Genomic DNA, 21,126 nt, shown 5'->3' on the forward strand with positions numbered 1-21,126 from the left:
ACTATACATTCTTCCAAACCCACATATTTCACAGCATCAAGGGTGAGCCCTAATATAAAATATGGCCTGTGGGTGAAGATGTTGTGTCAATAAATGACCCTTCTGGTCAATAAATGATAATGGTGGCGGAGGGCTGTGTGTGTGTGGTAGCTGGGGGCACATGGGAACGCTCTGTACTTTCCATTCACTTATGCTGTGAACCTAAAAATTAAGTCTATTTTTTTTTAACGTCTACACGTTGCTGGCCAAGCAAACACATATATGGGCTGGATAAGAAAGGCCTGCCTGCAATCTCAGTTGTGCATTTTTGTTTAATAACCCGACCATAAACTCCATGACTACAGAAGCCCCACTGTTTCTGCTCCCTGCTGGATCCCCAGGGAGGGTCTAGCACAATCCGGAGCAAAAAGGAAAATGGAGGAGGGACGCCTGGTGGCTCAGTGGTTGAGCGTCTGCCTTCGGCTCAGGTCATGATCCTGGGGTCCTGGGATCGAGTCCTGCATCAGGCTCACCGCTGGACGGTTGCTTCTCCCTCTGTCTGTGTCTCTGCTTCTCTCTGTCTCTCATGAATAAATAAATAAAATCTTTAAAAAAAAAAAAAAAAGAAGGAATGGAATGGAGGAAAGAAGGAATAAGCCCCAGGTCCTTGACAAGAAAGTTGATGAAATCAACATTTACTGAGTGCCAATTATGTAACACCCTCCGTAGTGGGCACTTAATGAGCCTCTTCACATGAATGCTGCTTGAACACCCTCATGATGGAGGTATTATCAGCTGTGCTTGGCAGATGCAGAAACAGAGGCTCAGAGGGGTGACACTGATTGTTTAATATCACATATGAGGTTAAGCTGGAGACCCAGGATGGTTCCCAGGACTTCCAGACTTCAGCAGTGAAAGCTTCCACTCCAGCCTGCCTTGAGATGGATGGACGATGAGTAGATAGATGGACAAATGATGGAGAGATGCTGGGTGGATAATAGGTGGATGAATGGATTGAGGGATGGGTGGATGATGGATCAATGGATGAATGGATGGTAGCAGAATAATGGATGGATGGATAGATGGATGGTGGATAGATAACAGGTGGGTGGATGAATGGATAACAGGTGGATGAATGGATGGATGGATGGATGGTGGATCAATGGGTGGATGGACCCTTCCCCCTAATGAAAGTTCCAGCATAATCCTGTTCCCTTTCCCACTCCCCATCACTGCTGAGGCTCCAGCTATTTCCATTCAGCAGCTAAATGAGATGCCCAGACAGGGCTAGTTTCCCAGTTAGCAACAAAACCAGTTTAAGACTGGGTGTGGGGATGAAGGAAGGAGATCTGTCTTTCCTCTTCACACCTTGGAAAGGTGCAAACATGTAATTGGGCTAATCCCAGAGCCCTGCTAAGGCCTGCTGCAGAAATCCACGTTTCCTGCCCACTCCCCCACAGCGCAGTTCAGGAAGGGCTGCCTCCCTCCTCCATCGCCTCCCCATGATAACTGGTGCGGGCAGCTCCCCATGGGCGAGCAGGGCCAGGGCAGTGGGAGAGGCTGAGATGCCTGTGACTCTCCAAACACTTCCCTGATACCCACCCCCTTCCTCGCCATGGGATCCGGGGCAAGGAGCTCATCGTAGCTGAGCCTCTGCTTCCTTGTTTGTACAAAGCAGGGAGTCACGCCCTCCTGTCCATTTTGACAACAAAGAGAAATGATTATCCAATGTCCAGTACCTAGCACACAGTAGGTGCTCATTAAATTTTCATTTCCTTCTGCCTCGACACTCAGTCCTTCTCCAAATGGTTAATCCAGGTTCAGTCTAAAAAACCTGGGGGTTACCGGACCATTTCCTTTGATAAATTGAGCATTTGTGCACTCTCCGTGCACAAGGCTAATAAGTGCTTGGTATTTGGGTCCTGGTGCTTTTGGCCCGAAGGCAGGGGTAGTGGAGAGCTCGATTAGGCCTCCCAGACTGAGCCAAGCGTTGTGCTTAGGGCCCTTTACGCCTCCCCAAGAGCCTGATTCGCTGCAAACTCTGGTTCTAACCTCAGATGTGCAGATCAATATTTATCCCCAAAGCAGGAGTGCAGTTAGTCTCCAGGTGAAAGGGGGCATTCTGTTTCTCCCCAGACCTTCCCGGCCGGGGCCTGCCTCAGCTTTTTATGTGCCCCAGTGAACCTAGAGCCTTCTCCAGTGAATACGGTAATTACGGCTTCCAAGTCAGCGGAAAGACCAAGCTTTTCCCAGAGTCTCCAAAAGGAAAATACAAAACCTAGGCCATAAAAACCAGACCCAAGTGCAAGCGGACTGAAATTCTAGAAGCAGTGTGGCATCACGGGAAGGAGCTGGAGGCCCAGAGCCCGGGAGAATTGCCACTCTGGCTTCTGCCCGGGGCGTGACCTTGGGTGAAGCGCCCTAACTCTTGGGTCTCGGCTTCCTGGGCTGTGTGACGGGGTGGCCAGCCCCCATCCCCGCAAGGGAGCCCGGTGAGCTGGAGAACCCGCCGGGCCTTGGCGGTCCCGGCCCTGCTCGCTCAGCACCCCTTCCTTAGCAATCGGCTGCGTGCTAAGTGGCCAGAATGATCCATCTTCCGATTCCGGCACACACCTGCTGAAGTAGGGACTGTCGTGAAGAAGTGAGACTCAAACAGCGAGTGGTGACCTCACAAAAGCCGCACAGCTAATAAGAAGGAGCAGGCGTCAAAAACCATGTCTCTTCTGTCCCCCAACTGGGGCTCTTGCCACTAAACCATAGGGGTCCCCATTGGCACACTTGGTCACCACTGGAGTGACCTCAGGTGTGTCCAGGTGAGACACTGACTTGCCCAGGGCCCTAACCATGTGTCCGTGACCGCTCTGGAGTTGGGACATTGTCACGGATGGTGTCCACGGTCTTGTGTAAAACTGTCCCCTTTGCAAAAGAAACGCCCAGGGTGCATAGCTCCCTCTGTCTCTGTGTCCAGGGCAGAGTCACCCAGAAGCAGGAGCGTGTCAGCAATGGAGTTTTCCCCCCCACCCGACACACACACACACACACACACACACACACACACACACACAAGCACACCTGTCGCCAGGAGGAGCAGAGCATCACCCGTGGGAAAGCTGCTGCCTTTCCGATCCTCTCAGGGGTCGAGATGGGCTCAGGTTGGCACTATTGTTCCCAAGGCCCCTCTGACACCTGTTTGTCCCTGTTCCAATGGAGGGAGAGCTTATCTCAGAGTCACAGCCTTCGGCAGACAAAACACAAAAGCCTACAGCTTGAAGGACGCGTCCTCGTTTTCGTTTTGCCTATTTTTAATACTTCTTTCTACTCACAAAGGACGTGGTTTTTCTGTTTATATGTATATATATGGTTCCCTCTTCAGGAAACGTATTCAAGCAAGAAGAGGATTGAGTTAAGGAAAATCATTAGTAGCTACGGATTTAAGAGTTTGGGTTTGTCTCATGGCAATTTGATTTTAAATTAGGTAAACAATGGTTGAGGCACCCTGGGCTCTGGCTCACACCCAGGCACACGGCTCTGGCAGGGTCGTGCGTGCTGAGCGAGTCATACTCCAGAACCAGATTGGGATCGGGCTGCACAAGGTCCCCACGGGGCGCTGCCCCAGGCTGGGTCACAGGGATGTGGCCTGGGCGGCCACCCAGATGCCATGGGGCACCCACCTGGATGCTGGACCGCTCCTGGAGCAGATCCCTAGCGCACTGGTGATAGAAACAAGTAACCGGGGTCTCGTGACTCTGAGCCTGGACAGGAAGGGGACCCCGGCTCTTCCCTGCTCTCTTCCCCAGCTGGGACCGGAGCTGGGTTCTGGATGCCAACTTCTCCGACTAGCAAGGAGAGCAGTTGCTGGGCCTTCTGACCCCTCTGCTGAGGGGTGTGCTGCTCCTACGTGTGAAAGCCACCCCAACTCTGGGTGATTCATCCTCTGGGTCTGGGTCTGGTCTCTTCTCCAGTGGAGGTTCACCCTCTGTTTTATTATATTTTATTTTTTAAAATGATTTTATTTATTTATTCATGAAACACACACACACACAGAGAGAGAGAGAGGCAGAGACACAGGCAGAGGAAGAAGCAGGCTCCATGCAGGGAGCCCAATGCGGGACTTGATCCCGGGACCTCAGGATCATGCCCTGGGCCAAAGGTAGATACTCAACCTCTGAGCCACCCGGGTGTCCCACCCTCTGTTTTATTTGATGCACAGTGACAAAATGCCTCCTTACGCATCCCTGGCTTCTTCATAGGTATTAACTTGTAGATCCTCACCGACCTAAGTGGAGGTACTGCTGGTCTACCCACTTTACAGATGAGAGGACTGAGGAAAGGTGACCTAGGCTCAACATCCAGAAGCAGCGGGTCAGGATTTGGTGTTTGTCGACGCAGAGGCAAATGACTCGAGTTAGAGGGCCCACGCACCTTGTATCATGGTGAGCCCCACTCTAGCCAGAACGTTCTCTGTTAGCAGGGGAATGATGCCTGCCTGCCAGAAGCATCCTGAAAAGAGGCATGCAGATCAGGGTCAAGCCTCCTAACTCCTTGCTGGTTCCCGGACCACCTGTTGCTTGACCTTTAGTCTGGTCCCCACTCTCTCTGGGCCTCCATCTTCCCCTGTAAACAGGCAAGTGTACCCCAGATCAGGGGTCAGAAAACTGCCGCCTGCAGGCCCAATCTTGTCAAGTCTTAGTGGCACCGACACAGCCATTCACTTACACAGCATGCATGACTGCTCTGGCCCCGCAACGGTAGAGTGGAACATTTGTAGCAGACCTAAAATATTTACTGTTAAGGGCCCTCCCAGCTCTGATGATCTAAGGCTATTCATGGCTGGTGGACTGGGGTCACCAGGGTTGCTTGCCACCTACAGGTCTCCTCCGGCTGTCATGAAGCAGATGGCCCGGTGGCTGGCCAGGGAGGCGGGAGGCGAGCTGTTCAGGGCTATCTGGAAGAAAGAACTTGCAGGTCTGCCTAAGGTGAGCACTGACCTGCCAGCTGTCAGCCGTTGGTGCCACCCAGCTCCAGCTCAGCCTCTCACCTGAGACCAGGCAGCTCCGGGCCAGGTCCCAGCCCATAACTGGTCTCCACAGGGTAATAGGGCCTGGCCACTTGTGCCCAACACAAGACTCCTGAGCATGCAGTCTTCATTCTGGAGCTCTCCACTGGGCTCGCCAAGACTTGACCAGAAGCTCATCGGGGTCTGAGGCCCTACCTGAAATTCCTGCCTCCTCACCCGGCACAGACTTTACCTACAGCAATCCCTCGGCACCCCAAGTCTGCCTAGGCAATGACTCTCCACAGGACCTGAACTGCCAAGGGGACCAGGTCCTCAGAATATGTTTATCAAGCATGTGATGTAGAAGGAGCATGAGGCTGGGAGCCGGGGGTACGGGCCCATCCATCTCAGGATGAACAGATTTGGTCACCCACCTTGAGGGCTTGTTGGGAAGACAGGATCAAAACCCCTGCTCCCATACTCCAATGCGGGTTCCAATGTCCACGGACTTGCAGAACTTTCCAGCAAGGAGAGCATTTGGTAGCACCCTTGTTATGTGTGGGGGAACTGACTGGTCTCGGAGAGGTGCTTGCTGGGGACCGTGGGACCAGCGACTCCTGCCCTCTTGAGTGTGGAGGCAGCAGGGACCTCGTAATCTTACACTGTGGCGTCAGCTTTACTGGAACAGCCTATTAGAGAGCAAGGCTTAGATCTGAGGCCAAACCGGAGTCCCTAAGACTTCGCACAGAGTTAACCCAACCACACAACCGCAGGCCTCTTTCCTCCCCAAAGGAGGGGCCGGGTTCCACCCCTCAGTTTCCCATCCCAGAGTCACCATTGGCTAAGCTGCTCCCCCTCCCAGAGCACAGACTGGGTTGGAGCTGGCAGGAGGCCAGACTGTTTACCTATCGCCTTTTTATCCGCCTTTTTATCCTACGGAGGGGAGAGCAAACAGTCTCTGGCAGCAGAAGAGGCTCATCTCAGGTCCCACATGGGCCGCTGGCAGCAGAGGTGGAACTAGAAGAAGAGTTAAACCTGACATTATTGAGAACAACATACAGAGATGCCTGGCCGGACACGGCACATGCTGCGGCTGGAATCCCAGGAGCGAAATGAAGATTTGCAGAGCATGGGGAAGGCAAGAGGACCTGCACCAGAGGACACAGTACCACCTGTTGGGGCTGGAGCCCCATGAGAGCTGGAGCCTGGCAGAGGGTTGCTGGGGGGAGTCGTAGCTCCAGAAGGACTCAGATGCCACCGAAGGCCCAGACGGAAGCCAGAAAAGAGTAGAGGAGAAATACGCCAGCCTCTCTCCACAGCCACCCTCAGCGTCGCTACGAGAGCCTCCCATTGGCTGAAGCCACAGAGCGAAGGAGGCTGGGTCGTGAAGTCCATGGGAGCAACCTTCCAGGTCATAGCAACAGGGAGTAGATCTGGAGCACCGTGGGGCCTTGGGAGGCAAGAAAACAGAAACAAAAACAAAAAAACATAACAGAGAGTGAAGAACACAAGAGCTGACAATGCCACGTTTTATGCACAGCATTTCATTGACTCCTCCCAAGATGCTATGAAGTAGGGGACACTCACCCCTTTTACAGATGAGGAAGCTTGAGGCTCCAAGAGGTTAGGACACTTGGCCAAAGGATCATAGCAAAGACTCGCCAAGGCCAAGACTGGAACCCCCTCCTTCAAAGTCTTTCCACTCCCTCCCAGCAGACCCCAGGAGGGGTCAGCGAGCTTCCAGGGGCTTTTCTGGGTTTCTGCCAAGCTGAGGGAAGCTGGCTTTTCCTGACTGAATGTTCCAAAGTTTTATAAATTCACCCTGCATTAGTTCCAAGCTCCGTTTTATTTGCCAATTCTGCAGCAAAGTGTGAGTCTCTGCTAATCAAGCCCCAAAGGCCATTGACTCTGAGAGCTTTCGGCTTCATTACCCGAGTGCACCCCTCATTGCATTTCTCCAGACGTTTGGAGGCATCTGTCCAACATTCGGCTTGTGAAACACTCAGATGCTGCTCTTCAGGAGCACCCCAGTGAAATACCAACAGACAACTGGGAAAAACAGGAGAGCGGGAAGGGTGTGCCAAGGGCCCCCATCAGTAACCAAGAGGGGGTGCAGGGGGAAGGGATGGGAGGGACACTGCTCTCAGCTTCTACCAACAGAGCTGTGCATGTGCCCCTGCCTGGTGGCTGCAAGCATAATGTTCCTGGAAAAGTGCCCAGCAGAGAGCCGGGTGTTCCAAAACAGGGTAGTCGAGTGACTAAGGCATGGCTCTGGGTGGTAGGCTCTGGGTTCCAATCCTGACGTTCCCACTCATGAGCTGGCTGACAGTGGACAAGCACTGACCTTTTTGGCCTCAATGTTCAAATTCGTAAAATAAGAATCATGACAAAGAGCCAAAATAATGCATCTACATGACAGGATTGATGAAAAATGGTAAACGGTATGAGCTGCAAAAGAGTTAATTAACTCTGTAATGGGTATAAAAAAAAAAAAAAATCCTACATCAGGGAAGTCAAGAATAAAATGGCCTTGCAGAGGGTGGCCAGGGAAGGCCTTCTCCTCCAAGATCTTCTTGTCCTGGACTTGGCTTTAGACACGACCCCCACATGCCCCAGGTGCTCACGCTCTGGGACCATCACATTCACACCAGGGCACATGATGCCTTGAGACGTCGTGACAGGCAGGGTCTAATGCAGTGGGCCCGGGCTGGGGACAAGATTAGGCATTTTTCACAAGCTCTCAGGTGAGGCTGGTGCTGCTGATGTGCAGACCCCCTGCGTGGTAGGGTGCAGAGATCCCTCCACAGGGTGCTTCTCCCTCCACACCCTCCAATTGCATTTACACCTGGGTAGAGGTGGGTCTCCCCTCCACTCTTTGATGTGGACATTTTTTCAGTCTCATGTAAAGTCATGCAAAGCAAGGTCTAAGCCCCTGCAAACCACCTTTTCCACCCCCACACAACACTTTTCCAGCCCCACTGCCCCCAGACTCCTGCTGCTCTGCAGCGTTGGGTCCCCGTTCCCCCCCCTGCTCTCCACATCATCTCATCATGGTCAAGAGCAGAGCTCTGGAGTCAGGTGGCAGCATCAGAATCCCGGCTCTGCCCTCTGTTGGTTGTGTGATCTTGGGCAAATTGCATATCCTCACCTTTCCCTGGTTTCCCCATCTATAAAATGGGCACAACACTACTTCCCAGGGCTGTTAGACGGTTAGATGAGTTCATATCAGGAAAGCATGTAGGACAGTTCGGCATAGAGCCAGTGGGAGGCAAGCTTCATTAGATGAGGAATTAATTACATCGTCTTCATGCTGCAGAACCCACAGCCCTCTCATGATCACCGCTTTTGACAAGAGGGATGTGCCTGACAAAGCACTTGTCTCAGTGGCTTTTTCCACTGTAACCTTGACAACCAGGATTGTTATACCCGGTTCATAGATGAGTAACCTTATCCTCAGGGATGTTGAGTTACGTAGCTGACGTTAAATGAATTGACTATAAAGTGAATGAGGGCGTGGATCGATTTATCCCAGTCTTGAACAAAGCCCTGGACACACAGCCTGATTCAAGATTTGCCAGATGAATGAATGCAAGAGTGAAAAAAATTATCCAAAAAGCACATGCCCCGTTCGTGGTGGGGCTGGGACCTGACCCCAGATGGTCTGACCGCAAGGGAAGAACCAGATCACACCTCTGAGGCCCCAGGGCTGACGAGCAAGACGATTGCAGCTAGAAGTTAACATGCCCATAGTTTCCAGTGCTTTAAATGACACCTGGAACATAGAAGCCATTGGTGAATGTTCTACGAAAGAAGGAAGGAGGGAGGGAGAGAACACGGGAAGGAAGACATTTAAATTCTCCTATTTCATTATTCAACCTAAGTGTCTACTAAGTGTAACTGGACACCCAGGCTCTGTTCCTGTTGGTGAGAGAATGAAGCAAATGGAAATCCTTGTCTTTCTGTATGTTCAGATTCTAGCAGGGAGAGAAGGATGGTGCACAAGGTTTTCCAAGTGATTCATGGGAAGGGAAGGGAAAGGAAGAGGGACAGGAAGAGGGGAAGGCAGGGGAGGGGAGGGGAGGGAAGGGGGAAAGGAAGAAGGGAGGGAGGGGAGGGGAGGGAAGGGAAGGGAAGGGAAGGGAAAGGAAGGGAAGGGAAGGGAAGGGGGAAAGGAAGAGGGGGGAGGGGAGGGAAGGGAAGAGGGGAGGGAAGGGAAGGGAAGGGAAGGGAAGGGAAGGGGAAGGGAAGGGAAGAGGGAAGGGAAGGGAAGAGGGAAGGGAAGGGAAGGGAAGGGAAGGGAAGGGAAGGGAAGGGAAGGGAAGAGGGAAGAGAAGGGAAGGGAAGGGAAGGGAAGGGGAAGAGGAGAGGAGAGGAGAGGAGAGGAGAGGAGAAGAGAAGAGAAGAGAAGAGAAGAGAAGAGAAGAGAAGAGAAGAGAAGAGAAGAGAAGAGAAAGAAAGAAGAGAAGAGAAGAGAAGAGAAGAGAAGAGAAGAGAAGAGAAGAGAAGAGAAGAGGGAAGGGAAGGGAAGGGAAGGGAAGGGAAGGGAAGGGAAGGGAAGGGAAGGGAAGAGGGAAGGGAAGGGAAGGGAAGGGAAGAGGGAAGGGAAGGGAAGAGGGGAGGGAAGGGAAGGGAAGGGAAGGGAAGGAAGGGAAGGGAAGGGAAGGGAAGGGAAGGGAAAGGAAGAGGGAAGGGAAGGGAAGGGAAGGGAAGGGAAGGGAAGGGAAGAGGGAAGGGAAGGGAAGGGAAGGGAAGGGAAGGGAAGGGAAGGGAAGGGAAGGGAAGGGAAGGGAAGACTCACTGCCTTTGCATGAGTGCCTGCAGGTGCCAGGCTGGCTGCATCCACATCATTAGCTCTGGGAATGCCCAAAGCAATCACAGGACCAGCACTAGCCCAGTTCATAGACTTGGTTCAGGAAGGAAACTTCCAGAAGTCAGACAGTTAGGAAGTGACCGCGTCACTTATTTGTCTCCTCTCTATTGGCGGTCCATGGGCATGGGCATGGTGGCACATGCTGGGACTGGGTGTGCAGGCATCACTCCTAGAGCCGCTGGGGGTCAGCTTTCCTGTGAGCAACCCAGGAGCCACACAAGGGGGAGGGGACGGCGGGAGGAAAGAGGGGCACGGTCTCTGCCCTGCTGGCTCTGGTCCCCCCATCACCCAGGCACCCTCTGCCCCCCACACCAGCTCTGCAGTCAGGGGCAGCCTTGCCCTTCACCCCATCTCAGAGGCCACCCCCCAGCCCCACCAGGGCCCCCTCTGGCTCCCGGGGTTCAGACCTCTGGTCCCCCCTCGGGTGGCAGCTGCCTTTGTCCCTGACCTCCAGCTCAGCTCAGGGGCCAAGGCAGTCCAGGGGGAACCCCTTCCCTTCAATGCCTGGGGCTGGCTTTCCTGGCTGCCCCCCCAGGATGCAGCACTTGCGGGGAGAAGAGCAGGAGAGAGACCCACAAAGAGGGGCTTGAATCCACATGGCTGTGCCCTTTATCTTGACCCGGGATGTGACCTGGTCTTGGAAAAGCGGGCGCCCCGCTGTCCTCGCCCAGGTCCAATCCGGACTCAGCCCCCTGAGGTCATTTGGGAAACTAGTAACACCTCTAAGCTTCGGCTTTCCTTGGAGGTGAACATTACTCCTATCTTCCTCCATTATGATCAGGAGTGTTTATGGGGATAAAACATCTTTGCGCTTTTATCGGGCTATTGTGAGGGAAATCACATCACATTCAAGGATTCCCAGAATCCAGGTCCTGGAAGATAAGCGGGCATTTGCTCACAAAGACAATCATGAACGTGAAGTGCACGTTTGCCCTGCGGTCAGCTCTGGCTCTCTCTGGGCGCCCCGCCTGCTGATTGCCCTCTCCTTCCAGGCGCACCCAGCCCAGGGTCTCTCCCCACCCTGGTCCCCAAGCCCTGGTTCCCAGGTCCCCATGGAAGGTGACCTTGGGCAGAGCTCCTCACCTCTCTGACTTTCCTGTTTCAACAGCGTAAAACAGAAATGGATGAGAGCAGAGGAAGTCTCATTAAGCCCCTAGAGGGAGGGCAGGCCCAGGACATCTAGATAACGGCAATCTGCTTCCTCCCGGAATTGCCTCATATCACCCACCCGAGGGGCTCAAGGTGATCCCCTGTGGGGTGAGGAGGACAGGGTGAACCTCTGGGAAAGACCCTGCTGCATCCATTCATTCAGTAAAGCGCAGACTCTTGCTCCGTGGGAAGGAGAAGCCGGTGGGAATTCTCATCACGGACCACACCCTCTAGGCCAGAGTGGAAGTGACCGTGGTCCTTGCCTCCAGGAGGCTCCCCGCGGGGAGGCAGGCCTGACAGCAGAGGCAGTGTGGTGTGGGAAGGGATGACGGTGTCCTCTCCTGGGCTGAGAGGAGCCTACGAGAAGAGGGGACTTTCTCCTGAGTCTTGAAGTTTGCGAGAGGTTTCTCAGAACCAGTGAAGCCTGCTAGACAGAGGGGACTACATCATACGGGCAGGATGGACTGGGATAAATGCCCATCTGTACCTCACCACATGCAGTCAGCTGGGCCTCGTGGATGGTGATGTCAGTTCAGAGAAGGGAACAATCAAGGAGGGAATGCTAGAGAGTGGGGAGACCGAGGACCATAGTGTTGGAGGGTGGGGGGGACCAAGGACACAGTGACAGAGAGTGAGGGGGGCAAGGATACAGTGATGGAGAGTGAGGGGGACCAAGGACACAGTGATGGAGAGTGAGGGGAGCCAAGGACATAGTGATGGAGAATGAGGGGGACTAAGGACACAGTGATGGAGAGTGAGGGGGACCAACGATACAGTAACAGAGAGGGGGGACCAAGGACACAGTGATGGAGACTGAGGGGGACCAAGGACACAGTGTCGGAGAGTTAGCGGAGTGGGCAGTCTTGGGGGGTGGGAGGACCCCGGAGAGCCATGGAGATGAGTCAGGCTGCACAGGCAGGCTCCTGCCGGGTCCTGAAGGCCTGGACGCTGGGCTCAGACCCATCACTTTATCACGCTAGAGGCCACATTCCTATATGCCTCTGACGGCTTTGGGACCTGGAAGCCAATTTGCAACTGGTATGGTGAAAAAAAGAAAGAAAGAAAGAAAGAAAGAAATCCATTAATGGCAAGCTTTGTGCTCATCAGAGTTCTAATTTCCACTGGTTTTTTGGTTTTCAGCTCTATAAATCCTAAATGTGCCTTTCATTTCATTTTTCCACCCTTTGAGAACATCTGTTTGGCATTTGCCTTGGGAGATGGGGAAGGTGGGTGGGAGGTGACAAGTAGGTTCCTTTTAAACTTCTTTGCATGGAAGTGAGAGGCCACAGAGGTGCCTGAGAGCACGGGGCCACTGCGGCTGCTCCCCCTGGCCGGCCGCTCCCCGTCCCATCCTCAGATGCCATAGGAAGATGGCTCAATTTCAAGTCAATGTATTAAAATTGCAATCTATAGGCCCATATAGGGCGACTTCACATGTTTCCAATTTATGGTTTCCAGCCCAGCATGTTGTAATACGGATTTTATATACATGTATAGTCAGGTTTTTTTTTCCTTTTCTTTTTTCTCTCAATGAGACTGACTTTGCCCATATATTTCCATTTTAATTTGGCCCAATATTGCTGGACCTGAGGGCTTTCAGTAGAGGACAAATGCTCACATAAATTTCGAAGTGCCACTTGGGAGTGATAGTGTCAAGTGGCCCTGTGGGCGGAACCTCATTTACTGAGCCCCTACTGTGTGTTCAAACTATTCTTGTGCTCTTTCTGTGCTCTCTCCATTTGTTTGTGTGGGTTTTCCCCTTTTCTAAACTGGAACAACTTTTGTTCTGATTATGAAATTAATGCAAGCTAGAGTTGTGTTTTGTTTTGTTTTTTTAAATCGAGCACTATAAAATGGATTCAGTGGATTGCAAAACGTTTCCCCACATGCTCACAGCGTTAACGATTTGGTTGGTGTGTACTTCAAGATTTATTTATGTATATTAATAAAATATATAAATCAATGCATATTGTAAGGATTTTACTAAAATCCAGTTATGTCCTCTGTAGAGTTACATAACTTGTTGTGTGCGTGTGCGTGCGTGTGTGTGTGTGTGTGATGTCTGACTAGGTTTCAGTCTGGGTCCCTGAAGGTAGCCTAGCTGATGCTCTACACCAGGAACAGGTGCAGAGTATTTTCCTGAGTGGGGAGAGGGGGGCACCTTTGTGGAACCTGCCCTCTATCGATGGCTGGTATTTGCGAATTTTCGCTCCCACACACAGGGTCGTTCTGAACTTCCTCCATCATACATCTTTGCCTTTTGCTTAAACTCCTCCCCAAGATCAATTCCACCAAGTAGAATTACTGGACCAAAAGGTTTGAATTATTGTGGTTCCGAATCACCCAGTGGACAACGACTGAACCAGTGCCCACGCCCCCTAAACCGTGTGGGAGAGAACCTCTTCCCCAGTCCCACGTCTCCTCCTCTCACTGAAACCACACATCACCCTGCAGTGGAAAAGTGGAGAGCTTCATTTCCCCCATACCCCAAGGAAACTGACTGGGGGTGAGGGTGGGGGTGGGGGGTGCTACATTCTTAGAGATCCAACAGCACCCACCACCCAGCAGGGCCATCTGACTTCAGGAAAAGCGGGCAAGCACCAGACACATGGTGCCCTGGGCTGTCCTGGGTAGAAACCCTGCAGAAAACGTGCTGCCCAGGATGGCAGGCAGGCACTCAGGGTGCCCCCTCCGGGTAGAGGAGCACGGGCTGGCTGGTGAGTCCAGCAAAATCTAGAGGCCTGCCCACCCTGCCTGGCACCAGGCCCCCACCTCATTTCCCCATCAGTGACAGAGAAGAGGGCTTCTGCCCCACTGCCCCTTCAGCCTGTTGTGAGGGTAAATCCTATATAAAAGGTGGAAGCAGACACATCTGCCTGTTTTCCCCCGATACAAGGATCCTGGGCCTGAAGACAGCCCGGGCCCTGCGGGCCGTGGCTCCCCACCCCACACCCGACTGGGGAGACTTATCCTTACCCCCCACCCCACGCCCCCACCAGCCCTGGGCCTGCGAGCTCCCATCTGCTCTGCTCTGCATGAAAGCTCTTGAGTCCGTTTTATTGAGTTATAAAACCAGGATTGTTTTTGAATTGGGTTGGTAAAAAGGCCTGGAAACTTGGTAATCTGAACTTCTCAGGTTTGTAGACAGATCTTGTTGCTGGGAGAGATAATGAAGGCTGCATTTCTAAGTATTAAATTATTTTCATTTTTTCAGATGGTGCCAGAGGCGACCGGGCTCTGCTCTCTGGGAGATGCTGGGTTGGGGGGCCGGGCACCCAGAGATGGGGGACCTGCGAAGGTAGGGCTGGGTCCTCCCAGTGACAGTCACTGTCCCCTAGCCGGGGGGGGGGGGGGGATGCAAAAGCCACCCATCCAAATCTCCTCTGGGGACCAGACAGCGGGGTAAGGGGCAGGAGAGGGGCAGTGGTCTGAACCCAGGGAGACTTCCTCCATGACCCAAGGGCTCCCGGTACGAGGAAAGGTGGCCCCAAGTCTACCCCTAATTCTGCCGCAATTCATTGTGTGACCTTGGGCAAGGCACGTGCGCTCCAACTGGAGTCCAGAGGTGGCCCCCTCCCTTGAGGGATCACACAGACCAGCCCCCTGTCCCTGCAGACTGAGGGCGCACATTCTGCAGTGTCCAGATCCTTCCAACCAGAGTCCCGTCCCAATGCAGAAGCTAATAATACACACGAACACCAGCTCCTACTTCGTGAACCCCTCTAAGGCATCAGCTTCGGGGCACAGCTCCTCGTGCCTATTATTTTCTCCGATGCTCTAGCAACGAGGAGTCCAAATAAGTGTCTGCCGAGTGCTCGCTCTATGCCCCTCACCTGCTAGGTTGTTGGGCTGGCCGTGGAGTAAAGACATGAGAAGCAGGTGCAACTGTGCCTGGTCAACCCTCATCCTGTGCAACTGTTCTCCCACGGCCCTGGACTCCAGAGGCAGAAGAGCGACTCAAAGGGACAGAGCCTGCCTCTCCCTGTGTGCACCCCATCAGAGGGTGATGAGGGACTCAACACCTCCTTCTCCCCAAAAAATCTTTGTCCTATCCATATTGCATGGTTCATGGAAGGAGCAGAGGATGTGGGGAGGGGCTTCTGTGACATTAACAGTCACAGAAGGAGGTGGAGATGTTTCTAGGCTGCCTTTATGTGTCCCCCGAGAAGGGCAGTCCCCACCCTTCTTGGGCAAAGCTGGAAGAGCAGCTAACTTGACATTTCCATAAGCGCTGTCCCTCCCAGCTCCCATGCACCCTTGCGTGGGCTCGCATTGTGCCAAGAGCCTTTCATCCTGCTACGGGCAGATCCCCTGGCCCTGGAAAAGCTGGTGTCGGCCCTGGAACCGCATCCTATTTCACCCTGCTGGCATGACGGGCCCAGAGACTAACCAGCCTCCTGGGCAGGACTCCTTCTAGACAGCAGCACCATTATAAAATAGGGCGCCTCTCCCCCAGCTGGCTCTGGATCCCATCAAAACGACGTGTGTCTTTCCTTTCCTTCCTCAAGAAGGTGAAGTACGAGCCTGTAATAACACCATGCCCCTGTTTGCCTCTGGCCAAAAGTCAAAACTCGAATCTGATAAATCTGAAATCAACGTTAATTTTGTAATTGGACTTCACGGGGCTGGTCGTGGGGTCGGAGCCGGCGGTATTTCACGTCATGTGTCATTGTCGGTGCCAACAGAAGAAACGGGATCTTTCAGGAGATGCAAGAAGAAATTAATATTTCTGTGCTTCCAGGGAACTAACTAGGCACCTATTGCAGGCTTATTACAAAGGGGTCTATGTCTGTCCCTTAATGCTTTGCAGTGGCCCCAGAAGCAGACCCCGGGGTGCCATCTCACCCCTGTATGCTTATGTGCAGGCCCAGGATCCTCTTCTCTTTTTTGTTCCAACCTGAGGTTCCACCCACCTTCCAAAACCAGGTTCAGAAGACCCACTTCTGAGGCTCCTTCCTGACTCCCCCAGGCAATGCCTCTCCAGCGGTGGGACTGATGTGTCCTGCACATTCTTAGCCCATTTGCCCACCTCCCCTGGTTCTCCTGCCACTCCTGAAGCAGCTCAGAGTGGGAAAAAAGGTCTTAGTCTTCTATTCTTCTGGTCCCCAGAGCAAGCACCCAGCACCCAGGAGGTGCCCTCTGAATGCTTGTTGCCCAACTAAGGGATTAGTACTAACATAGCATAGAAGAGTGTAGAGCAGTGATTCTCAACTGCCTGATTTTGCATAATGCCCCCCAACCCCAGTCCCCGACCTGCCCCACGCCTGGCAAATATCTAGAAACATTTTTGGTTGTCACAATCGGGGAGGGGAATGCTAACGGCACCTAGTGCATAGAAGCAGGGCTGTATGTCAAGACTTCCCTGGACCGTACATTCTTTCATCTTCATGGGCCCTTCCTCAAAAGAAAAAAAAAATTTTAATCATATTTTAAAACTGAGTTGGTGTGAAGAGGAATAGAATCCACAGTGGAATCGTTGTTATAGATTCCTTGTCATTATTATATTCGTTTTTTTCTCCTGATTTTAGGATTTATTTAAGATTAAACCATTTTTTCATAAGCCCCTACCCTTAGACACTGCGTCTGCTGAGACTAATGGGTAAGGGGGCCCCCGTTAGAGACCGGGATGCTGGTGAACATCCTGCAACGCTTAGGTACGACCCCAGACGACAAAGAATTGTCCAGGCCCGAATGTCAATAGTGCTAAGGTTGAGAAACCTGTGATAAAGCAAAGCTCAGAATGGTAAAGCCTGGAAATGTAATGTCTGAGGACCCGCAGCAACGGTAATGAGCACGAGTAGCACATAACTTCGGGTAATTAGCAGGCTCTAGGGGAGGGAAGAAGTCGATGAACACAGCGCACACTTTCATGGGAGCATTCATAAAACATCCAAATGTGTTTTTTTCTCTTTTTCCCCAAATGGCGGATAGAGCCCAGAACACAGATTTTGTTCATAGTCAGCCACGCAGGCGAAGGGCAACACTTCATTATTCAGACAAATTGGGGAAATCCCATGATGCCTCCTGCCTCATGGTCAGCTTCTCATTATCAGGAAACACAGCCCTCCGCTCAGCAAGGCAGCTCCGAGGTGCTGGTGCTGAGTCCTTCGCCTGCCTCCTGAGGCATCCCGGGCCGACCTGCCCACAAATTGCTCTTCAAGGCTGCCTCTTCAGGGAGAGGCACCAGACAGCACAGAGTTTTGACTTGGGAGTCTGTGGTAGGGTTCTCCAGAGAAACAGAGCCAATAGGATGGGGGGTGGGGGGATGGAGGGAGGGAGAGAGAGAGAGAGAGAGAGAGATTGACCTACACTGCTATGGAGGCCTGTTGTATAAAATCTGCAGGACAAGCTGGCAGGCTGGGGACCTAGTGGAGGAGTTCCAGTGGGAGACCAAAGTCCACCTGCTGCGGGGTTCCTTCTTGCTCAGGGGAGCTCACTCTTTGCTCTAGGCAGGCCTTCGACTGATTGGACAGGGCCCACCCACATTGCAGCAGGGGATCTGCTTCATTCAATGTCCACTAATTTAAATATTAATCTCACATAAAAACAAGCAAGCAAGCAAACAAACGAACCAAAAACCCACTTTCACAGCAATGTCCAACTATCTGGGTACTGTGGCTCAGCCAAGTTGACACATAAAATTGACCGCCATGGGATCTGAAGTTTTTTTATTATTCTCACTTGCCTCTCTGTGTCCCTGAAAGACCAATGAACAACCATGCTGGGAAGGAAAATACACAAAGTTTTACATCAAAGGGAGGCAGTTAGGACTTACTGAATGCTTACTGCATACCAGGCACGTGCAAGCATGTGGCCCTCACTGGAGCCCTGGGACGGGAGGTGGCTGTCCTCATCTGAGACATATGTGACTTACCCAGGGTCCCACGGCTGGTCCTTAGCAGAGCCAGGACTCAAACCCAGGTCTCCCCTGACCCCAAAGTCATGCTCCAACGGCCCACTCACAAGAGCCACCTGAGGGATGCCAGGGAAGGACAGGGAGCCCAGATAGATAGAAGAGCATCAGGTAAGAGTCACCACTAAGTCACTGTGAGCCTGGCTCTCCATGTCCCCGACACTCTTATGCCAAAGTCTTCCTCTTCATTTCTTACGCACACAGAATATTTAGATAATGCATATAAAGTGCCTGTTCATGCTCGCAAACTTGGTGTGCAATCGAGTAACAGTAGTCATCACGACAATAATAGTAACCACCCATGATGTACGTGCACCACATGTGTGGTAGTGAAAGTGTCGCATGTCATAGGCGAGGGAGGGGGGCATAGGAAATAAAAGGGGGGGAGGCAATTTAAATTAACGAGACCTTGGAGATGAATGCCTAGGATAGCACAAAACCTGAAAGTAAGTTTTCAGCAGCTTCTTTCATTACAAGAACATCTCATAAGCCCCCAGATGACCCCCACCGCACACACACACACACACACACACACACATCAACATCCTGGTGAAGTGACCAGGGCAGGGACCTTCTGCTCATTTGCTAAATGAGAAATCTGTGCCCTAGTGAGGTTGAGGGTCCTGCCCAAGGACACACAGCACTCTGCTTTAGGGATTCGAGCCAGGCTTACCTGCCACGGCCAGCCGCAGAGAATAGACGACCCCAGCAAGAGAGTCCGGAGGGCCTTCCAAGAACTCAGGGAGCTGCTTTTCTCCTTCTCTGCGGTCAAACTGGGATCCAAACTCCTTCCCCACATGGGGGAGTCATAAGAATTAGCAACATCTGTGACAGTCCCAACCTGCTACTTGGCACAAAGTGGGTAATCAGCAAACAGCAGATAATAGATACATAAATAAATAGCAGCCGATATGATCATCATCGTGATTCTGGATCCGGGGTTCAGCCGTGCGCTCCACAGCACACAAAATCTAGAGGCCTTGCAAAAAAAAAAAAAAAAAATCCAAAAAAACCCAAAAAAACAAAACAAAACAAAACAAAAAACAAAATCCCAAGGCCCCTGATGGGGGTAAGGGGATAAAATATGGGTACAAGCATGTCTCCCAGCCCTTTGTTCTATCCTTTCTTCCAAATGCCTCCCAAGCCAGAGATTTCCATGGCAGCCACATCGCGACTGCCTAGTTTTCGCCTGTAAATGTTCCTATTTACGGTCTGCAAATGTTGGCAGGGATACTAGGTGAGGACTTTTTCTCATTTTCACCCAGAAGACCCATGGCCATTACATCATTCCGAATTTCCTGGGCTTGTTCATGACAAGACACCCACCGTCGGCTGTGCAGACACGGGGCTTGATTTTCCACACAGCGTGCAAGGCCAGGAAGATTCGACATGACAGCCGTGATGTCTGGAGGAGCCGTGAGAGGAAGACACAAAATCAGGATCAGAGCTGCAGCTTGGATGGAGAAAGTCAGGCTTGCAAATGACAAGTGGGCTGGGGAATCTGGCCATTCCCCAACAGCGTAACAGTGGCAGACGGCTTTATTTTCTTAAAACGATGTATTTTTTTTAAAAAAAACTTCAGGGAAAGATGTTGGTTGAGTTCATCACAACCCTCATTTCGTGGCTCACACTCACCATCGGTCAATTCAGGGCATCTGTCTTGATTCAGTCACTTATTTCTTTTCTTTTGGCCTCATTCCCTCCCCCACTGCCCTCTCCCACAGGGAGAGTCACACACATTCCAGTGCGCATGCCCCGTATGCATCATAGTTGTGTGCAAGTGTTGAATTTGCATAAGTGGTATTGGGCCATAGGTCTCCCACTTCTTATTTATACACCCAGCACTGGTTTTGAAAGACCTGTAATTATGCTGTTAACTCCTGCTTAGTGTTGCACAGGGTTTGTCCACCACATCTTCCATACCCATGCCCCCGGGACCCCCACTGGACTGCCTCTGGACACCCCAACAGCCTTGATGAATATCCTGCATACGTCACCTGATAGAGATGTGTGAAAATTTCATGGAGAAATAATAGCCAGGCTGGAATTGCACGGTCGTGGGGAGGACATATACACCCCCGTTACACCAGGGCCGGCCGGGTCACTCTCTAGGACAACCACAACCATCCAAAAGTCCCCGCTCCCCAGCCAGGCACAGGGTTTTCTGTATCTCTGCGTTCCCCACTAGCATCGTGCATTATCCTGATTTCTGTGTTTTTGTTTTTGCCAATCTGATGGTTGTGTGTTTTCTCGTTTTACTCAGCACCTCGATGTTTGCTGCTGAGTTTGGGCATTGTCTTCATTTGCTGGTTAGTCTTTGGGGTCTCTTCTTGTGTGAGGTGTCTGTTCTACACCCTTTGGTCCTGTTTTCCCTTGTCGTTCCTCTTTTTTGCTTGTTTTGCAGAAATTTCTTGGGTATCCTCAATGTTAGTCCCTTGTCCGTTTCCAACATTGCCAGTCTGTCTCTCAGTTTACCTGTCTGTGAACATGTTCCAAAATGTGCTTCACTGAACAGAAGCCTTCATTTGTGGTATGATCAAATCCATCTTTGTTTTCGTCTTATGGCCTGTGCTGTTGACACACACACACCCCCGCATGCCCAGGAGTTCCCACAAGAATGCTCTATTATCTTCTTCTATGTTATTTCCTATTGGTATTTGAACCTCACTTTTCAAATTTAAGCATCTTCTGTCTGGAACCCCCCTTTGTAAGTGGCATTATTAGCACTAGGCTTCTCTTTGCCTCCACTTGGTGGGACAGTTTTTCCAACTCCACTCCCTAAACTCTTCGTTCTTCCCGGCTGACTTGTGGGGACAACTTTATCATGCTTCGTTTCCCCCTGCACACATGGCTCAGCCTCTGAGCTTCCTATTCTGTTCCAGGGCCTCAGTGGCACATTCTTTGTTCCATACTGTTGTCATCAGTATGTCCTTGGGTAGGGAACATCTCGACCCTGCTTTTCGTTTCAGAGTTGACTCAGCTGTTCATCGATCTTTATTCTTGCAAGAAAGTTTTAGAACAAGTCTATGAAGTTCCCCCAAAAATCCAGCTGAGATTTGGTGAGGCCTGCATTGAAACAACGGCTTAACTTTGGACAACGGATGTCTTTGTAACATTAAGTAGTGCTCTTGAAGAATATGAGTGTCTCTTCATTTTACGGACCTTCTTTTTGTTCTTTCATAGCAAACATTTAAACTTTCTCCATAGAAGTTTATATTT

The 21,126-nt window shown here is 51.7% G+C and overlaps 1 long non-coding RNA gene across 1 annotated transcript; it reads right to left on the minus strand.

Annotated features, from left to right (window-relative positions):
* Positions 1-808: 808 nt before the first annotated feature.
* On the minus strand, positions 809-19,344 carry LOC140599415 (uncharacterized). The gene is made up of 2 exons (XR_012002300.1): positions 18,581-19,344; positions 809-6,425 (listed from the first exon to the last, which is right to left on the minus strand). It is a non-coding gene; the product is annotated as an uncharacterized lncRNA (long non-coding RNA).
* Between the last annotated feature and the right edge of the window lie 1,782 nt (positions 19,345-21,126).

This window comes from Vulpes vulpes, chromosome 6 (assembly GCF_048418805.1).
Source record: "Vulpes vulpes isolate BD-2025 chromosome 6, VulVul3, whole genome shotgun sequence".
Classification (NCBI taxonomy): domain Eukaryota; kingdom Metazoa; phylum Chordata; class Mammalia; order Carnivora; family Canidae; genus Vulpes; species Vulpes vulpes.